The 13,918-nt window shown below is 38.7% G+C and overlaps 1 protein-coding gene across 1 annotated transcript in view; it reads right to left on the bottom strand.

Annotated features, from left to right (window-relative positions):
• The window catches only part of ST6GALNAC5 (ST6 N-acetylgalactosaminide alpha-2,6-sialyltransferase 5), a 164,323-nt gene that overhangs the window by 65,358 nt on the left and 85,047 nt on the right, over positions 1 to 13,918 (bottom strand). The gene's annotated exons all lie outside the window — the stretch shown is intronic.

Below are 13,918 nucleotides of genomic sequence, written 5' to 3'. Positions count from 1 at the left end.
TTTAAGATGCAAAAACTGGAGAAATATTATTTTGCTGATTCCTTTTTGTGGAAGTGAATAAAGGAGAAAATTCAGTCAATCAAGAAGTTTGGGGAAGAGACTGGAGGAACCTGAATATACTTAGCAAAACCACTAAAATTAGAAGAGATGTGGGTTAGAGTGGCTGATATAGTACTGTAGAATTAAAAGATTGGGAACGAATGAGGGAAAGCCATCAGAAGGAAGAATAAATGTGTTTGTTGTCTTGTGCAAGAACTGGATGTCAAAGGATTTCATTTAAAGTTGACAAATCAGGGGCACCTGGGTGGCTTAGGGGGTTAAGCCTCTGCCTTCGGCTCAAGTCATGATCTCAGGGTCCTGGGATTGAGCCCTGCGTCAGGTTCTCTGCTCCGCGGGGAGCCTCCATCCCCCTCTCTCTCTGCCTGCCTCTCTGCATGTTTGTGATCTCTCTCTCTGTCAAATAAATAAATAAAATCTCAAAAAAAAAAAAAAGTTGACAACTCAAAGGACACTTGGGTGGCTCAGTTGATTCAGCAATTGCCTTCAGTTCAGGTCATGATCCCAGGGTCCTGGGATTGAGGCCTATGTGGGGCTCGCAGGGAGCCTGCTTCTCTAACTTCTTCTGTCCCCACTCCCCCGCTCATGCTGTCTCAAATAAATAAATAAATACAATCTTAAAAAAAAAAAAAGTTGACAAATCAAGAAATAAAAACCCAAAAATACTTGACTATATGAAGGCAAGTACCAAGAAAAATAATATGACTAAAATCAATTTTGTGGAGGAGAGATGAGGGGAAGAAGAGGAGGAAATGCTCTAAGTGTTTAACTCTTCACAGTTGTAAGAATAGACAATCACTAAACAGAAGATAAAGAGGAATTCATAATTAAAGATAACTGTCGAAAAACCATAAACTTTCCAAGAAGAGCACACCAAATAACTTCACCAGGTAAATGAAATTAAGAAAATTGATCAGAGAGTGAACATTTTAACTAATTAATTTTTAAAGTTTTATTTATTTAAGTAATCTCTACACTCAATGTGGGGCTAGAACTCATGACCCTGAGATCAAGAGTCACATACTCTTCTGACTGAGCCAGCCAGGTGCCCCTGTAAATACTTAAAAAAAATTAACAAGACTACATTATATAAAATAAAGTGATAGAATTAATACAAAATATATCTAACTTTGGCAAAATTACCTGCTAAATGAAAATGGATTTCAGATGTGTGTGCAGCACACAAGACATACATTTAAAATTAAGTGATTCAGAAAAGTAAAAAAAGAAAGAAAAAAAAAACAGACAGGAGTCGATCAGGCAAATCCAGACTAAAAGAAAGAAGCAGGAGTCATGATCTCAGCAGAGCTTAATAGCACAGAATGTTTAGCTCAACATTTATATAGCACTTACCATATGCTAGGTAATTTTTTAAAAATATTGTTTACTTATTTGAGAGGGAGAGAGGGAGAGAGAGAGCATGAGCGGGGGAAGGGCAGAAAGAGAGAGAGAGAGAGAGAGAGAGAGAGAGAGAACTCCCCGTTGAGTAGGAAGCTGGATGCTGGGCTTGATCCCAGGACCCTGAGATCATGACCTGAGCTGAAGGCAGACGCTTAACAACTGAGCCACCCAACGCCCCAGTGGCAGGTATTGTTTAAAGTGTTGTGCATTTATTAACATATGCAATCCTCCCTCCAAAAGCAATGAGATAGTTACCATCGTTACCATCGTTATGTCCATGTTGTAGATGAAGAAACTGGGGCACAAAGCTAGTAAGTATGAAAGTCAGAATTTAAACCTAAGCCAATCTAGGATTTGTGATCTCAGGGACAATATTTCCTGTTTATCCAGGCAAAGATGCATTAAATGAGAAAAAAGAATACTGAGGGATATGATCCATGGTGTGGAATATAAGTTACAAACTGCACAGGCACCAAAAAAGGAGATGGGCAGAGTAAAACCTAACAGGGATATTTACAAAGAGAAATGAGCAGAAAAACTGTAGGAGAGGGGAATTCAGTTTTTAAGCAGCTATACTGAGAGAGAATTGGCATAACATACTTTTCGCCCACTGAAAGTGTGCATCTCAATAGCTTTTAGTATATTGACAGGAGCTGTGCATCCATCACCACAATCAATTCTAAAACATTTTCATGACCCCACAATGCAGCTCTGCTCCCATTAGCTATTACCACAGAGATCTACATATAATTTTTTCTTTTAAAAATATTTTTTCAGTAAAAATTGGATGTATTTAAGGTATACAACATGATTTGATGCACATATACACAGCAAAATTATTATCATCAAGCTAATTAGCAAATCATCTCACATCGTTACCATTTTATGTTTGATGAGAGCACCTTAAACCTTACTCTCTTCTCATGTTTTCAGTATTGAACATAGTATTATTAACTACAAGTCATAGTGTTGCATATTAGATCTTTACAGTCACTCATCTTCTGTAACTACAACTTTGTACACTTTGACTGACATGTTCCCATTTTCCCTACTCTCACACCCTTGGTAACCATAATTCTATTCTCTGCTTCTGTGGGTCTGATTTTTTTTTTTTTTTTATTCTACATCTAAATGATACCATGCAGTATTTGTCTTGTGTCTGGTTTATTTCACTTAGCACAATATCCTCCAGGTTCACCAATGTCTTTGCAAACGACAACACTTCCTTCTTTTTTTTTTTTTTTTTTTTTAAGGCTAAGTAATATCTCATTGTATATCTTGAAAAAAAAAAAAGCAAAAGAAAACATTTCACTTCTGAATCGTGATGCAAAAATTGTGAATAATTATTACCAAGTAATTTAAAAACCTTTTCATTTTGCAATATACACAAATGGAAAAGCTGCATTAAATATAAAGGCAAAGCTCCAGAAATTATTATAAAACACATGCCTAAGCAAATACTACCTAGATCAAGAAATCAAACACTACCAGCTCCTTAGAAACCTCACTAGTAACTGTGCCCAATCACCTTTCTCATTTAAAGGTAACCATGATCCTAATTTTAATGGTAACTGTTTTCTTTATGTGTTTATCACCTACGTATGCATTCCTAAACACTGTAGTTTGGTTTTGCCCCATTTTGAACTTCATATATATAAAGTCACACAGTATAAATTCTTTCATGACTGGCTTTTTTGAGGAGTGAAGAACTCAAAGTTGTGTTTGTGGGATTTGCTTCCCTTAGTGCAAATGTTTGTGATGTTTTGATTTCCATTAAAAAGTTTGTGTATGAAGTACCCCAAATTGTCTATTATTCTGTTGATGAACTTGAAGATTATTTCCAGTTTTTGAATGTTATAATAATGCTGCTCTAAATATTCTTGCCCTGAAGAACTGAAAATCATTATGACCATGTAGAATTTATCCCAGGAATGCAAAGATGGTTCAATATTGGCAACTATATAGATGTCATTATCATTTTAATGGGTCAAAAGGGAAAATAATATGAAAATCTCCAGATACAAAAATATTTGAAAGAGCCACATTCATTCTTGATAAACACTCAATAAGACAGTAATCAGTGGTTAGCTGCATTTAATAGGAGATAATGTAGTTTCCTCCGTCCCAAACCCAAACCCAAACCCAAAGCCAGTGTCATAACCTTTTTTTTTTTCTTTTTTTTGAGAGCGAGAGCGAGAGTGAGAGAATCAGCGTGATAGAGGCAGTGGGAGAGGAAGAGAGAGAATGTTAAGCAGGATCCATGCCCAAGGACATGTGGGGCTCGATCTTAGTACCCTGAGACCATGACTTGAGCCAAAATCAAGAGTCAGGCACTTAACCAACTGAGCCACCAAGGTGCCCCATCAGTGTCATTCTTAATAAAGAAACAGTATTTTCATAGGTACAGGATACCAAGTATTAACATTACCATTTAATGATTTTCCAGATTTACAATCTCATAAAATTATCATGAGAAAAAAAATGAGAGGTATAAAAACTGGAAAGGAGAAGGAATGATAAGATTTTATATCTAAAAACCTATACTAGCAATAAAAAATGTAGTAATGTATCAGCTTATAAAACTAACACATAGATATCAATAGCTTTCATACAAAACTCCATTTACAACAGCAACAAAAATAGTAAAACACCTATGAATAAATTTACCAAGAAAACTTGCAGGCTTTTATTAAGGGGGAAAAAAACCTCTAAAGCAGGCATAAAGAATATAAAGGAACAAATGAAAAGGCATACTACATGTTTTGATATAAAGATTCAAAATCATAAAGGTGTCAATCTTTGTTAACTAATAATTTTAATTCAAATCTAATAAAAACACCAACATTATTTTTTTCTATGATCAGATAAGTTGATTTTCAATCTTATAAACTAGAATTTTCAGGAAAACAAGGAAGGATAACTAGTTTTAGTAGAAATTTAAATATTCGGTAAGTCTTTAGTAATTAAAGCAATTGCACAAGAATAAATGAATAAATCCCATCAGCACATAACACAGTGGGGAAGATTACTGGACAATCTCACTTGTGACCATAGTTGTAAAAATTCTGAATAAAATAGCAAACTGAATCCAGCAGCGTGCGCACACACGCGCGCGCACACACACACACACACACATCATGATCAGATGGGATTTAATTCAGAAATACAAAGTTGGTTTAATATTTTAAAAATTAATATAATTTATTTATTACAGTATAAGAGAAAAATCATTGACATGATCACTTCAGTAGATCAACATTCATCCATGTCCCAAACATTTAGCAAATAAGATATAAGAGAACTTCCTTCATCTGATAGATGCTATCTACAAAAACAAAACAACTTTCAACAAATTTCATACCTCATATGAGGTAACCTTGCTAAGCTCTTTTTGAAAGGAAAAATGAGAATAGCTGTTATTTTAATTTTTTTAATAGCTGTTGCTATTTTAATTTGACATTGTACCAGAGGTTTTTCTTTTCTTTTCTTTTAAAGTAGGCTCCACACCCGATGTGGTGCTTGAACTCACAACTCTGAGATCAAGAATTATGTGCTCTATAGACTGAGCGAGCCAGGAATCCCCACACTGTACCAGAGGTCTTAAACAGTGCAATAAAGAAAGAATAAGAAATAAAAGTGACTTGGAAGGAAATAAAATTGTCGTTGTTTATAGATAATTTGGTTGTTTACATAGCAAATCCAAAAGAATTCAGAGATGGATTATTAAATGAAATGAACAAACTCCAGTTACACACAACTGATTCTCAAAGATAGAAGTGAGTGAAAGCCACTCACTGGAATGGTGACTGTATTATTCCATTTATATGATGTTATATAATGTTCAAGAAGCTGACACACCTGAATTATACGTGACATACATATAGATGACTAAATTATGAGTAAGATTAAGGAAGCAATTATTATAAAAGTCAGTAAACTCAGTAAAGTTACCCTTGAGGGGGAGCTTCTGTGTCTAATGGGGAGGGGTGCAGTTAGCAGTATGACATAAGGTTCAGGAGCGGCCATTCAGACTTCTGGGTTTTATTCTAAGGGCAATCAACTCACTGAACAGTTTTGAGCTAGAAAATACCATTGCCCTCGTATTTTTGAAGAGGACAACTCTGAACAATTGTGGGTTGTAGAAGGACAGAATTGGAAGCAGGGAAACCAGTTGCGGTGGGGTACTGTTGTAGCTCAGGTGAGTGATGTCAGTGGCTCCGATTAGGGGACTGTATTAGTCTTCTATTGCTGCTGAAACAAATTACCATAAACATAGAGGCTTAAACAACACATTTTATTATTTTACCTTCTGTATGGCAGAAGTTCAATGCAGGGTTCATGGGCTATCATCAAGGTGTTGGCAGGGCTGTATTCATGCCTGGATGCTCTAAAAAGAATCCATTCCTCAACCTTTCCAGCTTCTAGAGACTACATCCATTCTTTGGCTCCTGGCTTCCAACTTCCACTTTCAAAAACAGCCCTGTGGCGTCTCTCTTATCATTCTTTCATAGTCACATCTCCCTTTGACTCTGACTTCAGCTGGAAAAGGTTCTTCCCTTTTAAGAATTCATAGGATTAAGTTGGGTTCACCTGGACAATGCAGAATCATCTCCCATCTCAAGGTCCACAGCCTTGATCACATCTGCAATGACCCCTTTGGTAAGGTAAGGTAAAGAATTCTAAAGTAATACATTCACAGGTTCTGGGAAGTAGGATATTTATTAGGACCTATTAGGACATCTTTGTTTTACTGGAACATCATTGTGGGTTTTTATTCTGCCTATCACAGAAGTAGATGGAGGGAAATGGAGAGAAAAGGACATACTCAAAGTAATCACCTGCCTTTGAGAGGCAGTCTTGATGACTCTGGTAACCTCTACTTACCTACTGAACTAGACTCCCAACCTACTCTCTGTAGGATGATGACTTAAATCAGGCCATCCTTTAATTAAGACACCCCACTCTTCAGTTAAGACTTGTCCTGAATTTGTTGCTTATTGCCACCTTGCTTAGTCCCACTCATCAGCTCTTCTCAAGGTCAAAGATATTTCAACCAACTAAAGTCTTTGGTTACACACAATTCCATGGGGTTTTTATAGGCAGAATTGTACCTGTTCTAATAGAAACGGTTGTAAATGCACAGCAGTCCAATTGGCCAGAGCACTCACTGTGTGATCTTAGCCTATTATCAATTAAGCATTGGATGCTTACATTAAATTTGATTTATTTTCTAGCTGGGAAGAAAATGTAGGGCTATTTGAGCCTTTAGCCACATAAAGAGTACAGTGGGCAATATCTCTCTCCTATCACAGTCCTATTGTTCCCTTAAAGCTATTTCCTTCAAACTCCTTGGTAAACATTAAGGAATTACAAATCTCTCTTCACTTTCAAATCAGTGGAATCCACTAATGAGTAGAAACAGTCATATTTCTGTCTTTCTTTTAGACTAAAAAAAAAGAAGCTGATTAAAATGCAAGATGAATATATAGTATTTTGCTTTAAAAGATCAAATTAACACCATCTCTGTGTTATACTCTTTATTTTTTATACTTTCTTAAAATAAATATGTGTGTGTGTATGTGTGTGTGAGAGAAAGAGAGAGAGAGAGAGAGGAGAATTCTTTCACAGATACAAGAATGTTTTACCCTAGCTATCAATTTCAATACTCAACACTCTCCTATGCCTTTAGATTCTGTAGTTGTTATTGATAATAAAAAAATACTTCATAAATTTGCCTTGAATTTCCCAGACCTCTACTCTAGGATCTGCATTGCATAAATAGGTCTGTGTTAAAATGAAAGCAGGCAACATTACCACACACAGCAATTGAGCTTCGGATCTATAATTACATCTCCTTCAAGTCCTCTTGACTTTCCACTGTAAGTCTCTAAACTTTCTGTGAGCTGCTTGACATTTGATCTGGGATCACCGGGCTGCCCATCCCAAGCTCTTCTCTTCACTCTATCTTTAAACTCCTTCCAGCAGTGATGTGACTAGAAATGAACACTGTGCTTTCAGACACAACCAGTAAGTAGCTCTGAATTTTTTATCATGTTTTCTTCAACCTTCTTCCTCAATTTTCTCTCTTAGTTCTTCCATCTTTCTCTCAGGCTACATGTGTTCAGCTGTTTCAGACTCTCAGAGAGAACCAAATAATGACTTTTAAACAAATCAGCCTACTCTCTATCTGATTAAATGGTTGTTCACTATTTGTTCCATTTTGTACAGTTAGTTGCTTTCCATGGATTAATTGATTCATGCATCCAACAAAAATTTTACCCAAATTTTTGAGGACCAAATTTTGTTCTAAACACAGAGAGTCAATGGTTCGCAGGAATAAACTCTGTTCCTACACTTGCTGAGCTTTTGGTCTGGTGAATGAGGAGAACATTGTTAGTGAAATGACCCTGCAAAAATCTAAAATTATAACTACAAGAAAGTCCTTGAAAGTACAAATTACTATGGGAATGTATAATGGGACATTCATGGAAGACTTCTCTGAAGAAGTGATATTTGACATGGGATCTGAAAGATACACAAATATTACTAAGGGAAGAGATAGTATAGGTACCTTGAAGGTAGGAAGAGCCAGAGAGTGGGAACAACGTATGCAAATACCCTCTGGTGGCAAGAGACCTGGAATGTTGGGGAAACTAAAATGAGGCCAGAAAGCAAGGACTTTAGGATGGCAGATGATGCTGGAGAAGTAGGCATGGGGCAGACAATGGAGGATTGTATAGGCTCTAAGAATTTTTCTTATCCCCAAACAAGGAAAACTACTGAAGGGCTTTTCCAAGGGAGTGTGACATCATTCAATTTTAGTGTGCCCCTGTTTTTATTTATTTATATCCTAGGGACATGTGCGTGTTATAAATAACAACCATAAACAGGATAACTCACAGAACTTCAAAAAGGTCTAAAGACCGTTTGAATTTGCAATACAATGCAGATTTTTTTAAAAAAAGATTTTATTTATTTTATTTGACAGAAAGAGAGATCACAAGTAGGCAGAGAGGTAGGCAGAGAGAGTGGCAGAAGCAAGCTCCCCACTGAGCAGAGAGCCCGATGTGGGGCTCGATCCCAGGACCCTGAGATCAGGACCTGAGCCGAAGGCAGAGTCTTAACCCTCTGAGCCACCCAGGTGCCCCCAATGCAGATATTTAAAAAAAAAATTATTTATTTGAGAGAGAGAGTGAGCGAGCATGGGGGAAGAATAGAGGAAAAGGGGGAGAGAGCCCTCAAGCAGACTCCACACTGAGCACATAGCCTGATGCAGGGCTCAATTCCATGACCTTGAGAGCATGACCCAAGCTGAAACCTAGAGTCAGACACTTAAGTGACTGAGCCACCCAGCTGCCCCACAATGCAGATTCTTAATTGAATTTATGATCTTGTCCCTTCAAAAGGGCTTTCAGGCAATGCCCAGGCAGCTACTTGCATAATCGTTGTATAGACACAACATGAGATAGATACATGGCCATAAAAGGGGTACATGGATAACCTTGCTTTCTCACCACTCCTTGAGCAGAATGAAGAGGTATTACATAGCCTGTTGCAGAGTTGACCTCTATGAGGCTGCACAGCACCCAGGAGCTTCTATACTCATTTCGACTCGGGTGTCTTTCTTTTCTTATCAGTCTCTAAAGGAAGATGAACTGCTTTTGATGGAACACCACTTAGGATCTCAAGGGAGATGCAGGCTTTCAAAGGTGTCAGACTAGTCCCTTAGCACCCACTTTGGACTCCTTCTGAATGCCCTGGGAGAGAAGACAGTTGTAGTTGCTTTTGAAAAGATGGACCTGAATGGAGAATTTGGGACATAGAGAGGGACGAAGAATGTGACCATCCATAAAGCTATTCTGAGAAGTATGATGAGCAGCCAGCTCTGAAGAGCGGTTCGTCCTCCAAAACTTGGCAGGAACGAGAGCCTCAAGTCCCGAGAGGCTGGCACTTGACTTTTCTAAGAAACTGACAATCATGCCCCTGTCCACTTGGTGCTTCAAAAAGCATCACCCACATTTGGGCAGGGCCCTAGTTTACAAGTTGTATCTCTAAGCATCTTCCATTTCTAAGCAAATTAGGCTAAGTTTCCTTTTGTTCTACAGTGCCCATAGGCCAGGAGAGAAGCAAAAACAAGGACTACTTCCAGAAGAGTTAAAGAGTCCAATGTAAAAAAGAGAAAAATATAGATATAATTATGCCATCATGACAGCTTTAAAAATACAAAGTAGACAATTGTATTTACATTAAAATACCAAGAAAATAAGAATAAATATATGCAGGCTTTAAATTTCTACATTAACTAACTATGGATTTCTCTACACATGCCCTCCAACACCTATAGAGATCAACCTATAACCCCTGTCTACAGCATCAGTAAGAGACAGAGAGTGTTACAAATATCAGCTTACACAGAGATAGGGAAAGAAAAATCTGGAGTCTGCAGAGCCAATATGGCAATGTTGTTGGAGCTGAGTTGGCTGGAGAATGCTTGGGACAAAGGAGAGACCACATGGAGCACAGATAAAATCCTTCCCGGTAAGAAAATGTCACGCTCTGAGAGGATAAACGCTGATAAAGGTCTATAACCTGCCGGATCAAGGCCCCACTACTGGGGACACAAAAGGAGAGCCTACCAGTGCACAAGACCAGAGGTGGCAGCCTTGGAAAGGCACCTTCTTGGGAGACGGGAGGTGTCCTTGCAGCCTAGGTGGTGGAGTCAAAGAAGGAAGTGTTTGAGATCCAAGGGTCCATCAGAAAAGAAGGCATCCCTCACTCCCCCAACCAAAGGTGCAATCTATTTTAAAATTTATTTATTGGGGGGGAGAGATATTATGTGCATGCATGCACAAGTGGGGAGAGGGGCAGATGGAAAGAGAGGGAGAGAATCTTAAGCAGACTTCCCGCTGAGTGTGGAACCCAACATGGGGCTTGATCTCACTACCCTGAGATCACGACCTGAACCAAAAACAAGAATTTGAGGCTTGCCTGACTAAACCACCCAGGGTCCCCAAGATCTGTTTTAAATAAAGTGCACTTAACTATATCAACAGAACCCAGCCCTCTTGAACTAAGAAACCAAGTGAGCCTCCCCTAAACCTTACCACTGTATATATAGAATCACCTTCTATTACTGGTCCAGGAAAATAGGAGACAATTCAAAATCAGAACAGCAGACAACATCCCCCTGTTACTGTTGGACCCTGGAAAATGAGAATCAAATCTTTCAGTGGGTGAAAATTCTTCCCTGCAAAACTACAAAGTAGCAGAAAACTGTAGCACAACCCTCAAACTGAATTAAATGTCTGTAAAATCGCACTTACATATATTTTTAAAACACCTCTAATCAACAGTCAGTTAAATGTCAGACTCCTGATTTCATCCTGGTCATGATCTCAGGGTCGTTAGATTGAGCCCCAGGTTGGCTTCTGCACTGGGCATGGAGCCCGATTAGGATTCTCTCTCTCCCTCTTCCCCTCCCCATCTCTCTCTCTTTCTCTCTAAAACAAAAACAAAAACAAAAACAAACCCAAAACAAAACAAAACAAAAACCCCACACCTCTAATCAGAAATTCAAAAGTTCATGGGCGTCTGGGTGGCTCAGTGGGTTAATCCTTTGCCTTCGGCTCAGGTCATGATCTCAGGGTCCTGGAATTGAGTTGTGCATCAGGCTCTCTGCTCAGCAGGGAGCCTGCTTCTCCCCTGCCTGCTCTGCCTGCTGTTCCCCCTGCTTGTGCTCTCTCTCTATGTTAAATAAATAAATAAAATCTTAAAAAAAAAAAAAAGACATTAGATACAAAGAATATTTTTGAAATAATAGGACATTTAAATATTGTCTGTATCTCAGACAAATTATGGTAACAGATGTTGAATTTATTACGTTGTTCCTAACAATATTGTGAAATATAGGACAATGTCTTTTTGTCTTCTCAGATACCAGCTGACTGAAGTATTCAGGGGTGAAATGACCTGTCTAGTGCTAAGTTTCAAATGGACCAAAAAAATCTGTGTGTAGGGATGTAGGATGCATACATGCATACATGGATAGAATTAAAGATAAATGCTTAAAAATGTTAATAATTAATGAATGTATATGTACTAGGTTAAATAGCTCTCCAAAATTCATGTCTATCCAGAAGCCAAGAGTGTGACCTTATTTGGAAATAGGGTCTTTGCAGGTATCATCAGGTAAATTAAAATGAAGCCATATTGGACTAGGATGGGCCCCTAATCCTATAAAACTGGTGTCCCTATCAAAAGAAGAAATTTGGATACAGACATGCATACAGGGCTGATACCATGTGGACCTTAAATCCAATATGATCGCTGACCTTGTAAGAGGAGGAGAAGGAGACACAGAGACACCCACAAGAAGAAGGCTGTGACAATGGAGACAGAGAGATACAAACCAAGGAATCCCAAGGACTCCAAACAATCACCAGAAGGTAGGAAGAGACAACAAAGAATCTTCCCTGGGGCCTTCAGAGGGAGCAGAGCTCCTCTGACCCCATGATTTCAGAGTCCTAGCCTCAGTACTATGAAAGAATACATTTCTGTTGCATAAGTCATTCAACTTGTAGTAATTGTTATGGCAGTCCTGGGAAACTACATAGGTCAAGGTAAATGCGCAAATTGTTTAACGAGGGGCTCCTGGTTGGCTTACTGAGTAGAGTATGCAACTCTTAATCTTGGGGTAGTAAATTTGAGTCCCACATTAGGTGTAGAGATTAGTTAAAAAAAAAAAATCTTAAAAAAAATTGTTTAATGAAAATACTTTCAGTTTTCCCATAAGTTTGAAATATTTCAAAATCTTAGGTTGGTAAAAAATAAAAACAAACTTTAAAAATTATATGCACAGAAAAAAAATCAAAGAAATAGCTATCTTCCTAAGAGTTATAAGGGGTTGCTGGCTCCCATGACCCCAGAAACCTTTCCCACCTCCATGTTAACAAGTGCACATAAGCACTGCTCCCCTCCCCAAACATATGCTAATTCTGCACTTGACTTTGGTTGTTAGGTGGAATGGCCAGAGGTTCGGAACTGGGGAGGGAGTCAGGAGAAAATATATATTTTTGTTTTTAAATTCTACATGACGGAAGTGCACTTGGCCTTCAATAGAAATGAGTGAAAAGAAGGTTCGAAGAAGATAAAGATACAAAACAAAATCTCCATTCACAGGAGTGATAGACAGTATCACGTAACAGGGAAAAATATGAACAAAGTCAATAGTGGGCTTAGCTCGAGACAAAGAAACCAAGAAGGGAATGTGTTGGGGAATAAGTCCGCTTTCTATAATCCAAGAAAGTCAGTTAGCTCGTGGACTTGCAACTGGTCTTCCTGAGTCAGAATTTGGGTTATGCAACTGAATGCCTTTGCGTCTCTAGAAAAACGGGGGTTGTAGTAGATTTCTTACAGGGTTTTTGTAAGCAAGGAATCTGCAAAATGCTTCGACTCATTCCTGCGCCACGGCATTGCCCGTGTCTAAGTGGTACCTGTTTCCTGAATCAGGGCCCACATTAGGCACATTGCTTCCCCCATTAGTCTCAGGCTGTGGTAGACACTGTGGCAGTGACTTTGACAGAGTTCAACTCTGAAATTTTGGAATTATCATGGCCGGTATTTCAAGGTCTGGGGGAAGACTTCCGCTAACAGTAGAATCACTGATAATTTTTCTTTTGTCCTTTGTAGTTTTTGTTATTTTCCAAACTTTCTACATTAACGCTGGGCTAATTTGTCAATCAGAAAACATTAAAGCATGGAAACAAAAAATAACTATGTCCTTCTTAATTTTCCATCTTCCCACTGGAAAATGGAGGTAACAGACCTCGTAGTAGAGTGGAAAGATGAATCCTTTTGTCCCAAAGGATAAGAGCACCAGCCAAGAAGCAGAAGCCCTCGGATGTCTCCACAGCCCCTACCCAGGCAGCTACTGAGGGGGCTGGCTGCTCAGGGAGACAGGGAAAGCTTTGTGGAAAACCAGGTAAACAAAAAAAACAGAAAAGACTCCAATTCTGATGAAAGCACACAAATGCAAGCAGGAAAGCCGAAGCACGCCAACCAGTATGCATGTTTACTTACTGTGGATTTATGGACTTCATTACAAAAACCCATTGATTAGCAATAATGTATTTCTGAACAAAATCCAATGTGTGTAAGAGTTGAAAATAAATTTGGTAAACACTTCAGCAGTCATTTCTTTGTTCCAGGTTTCCAGATTCTAGCTCCTTAGTACTTTTTCATAATTTGGTCCATTTTTGAAAGGACACAGTGACTAGGGAGTATGCTAGAAAAATATTATTAAAAATATAAATACATGGGAGCGCCTGGGTGGCTCAGAGGCTAAAGCCTCTGCCTTCAGCTCGGGTCATGATCCCAGGGTCCTGGGTGGGATCGAGCTCCACATCGGGCTTTCTGCTCAGCAGGGAGCCTGCTTCCCCCTCTCTCTCAGCCTGCCTCTCTG

This window comes from Mustela nigripes, chromosome 14, assembly GCF_022355385.1.
Source record: "Mustela nigripes isolate SB6536 chromosome 14, MUSNIG.SB6536, whole genome shotgun sequence".
Lineage (NCBI taxonomy): Eukaryota > Metazoa > Chordata > Mammalia > Carnivora > Mustelidae > Mustela > Mustela nigripes.
The sequence above is the reverse complement of the archived record's forward strand: the minus strand, read 5'-3'. Positions and strand labels throughout refer to the sequence as shown.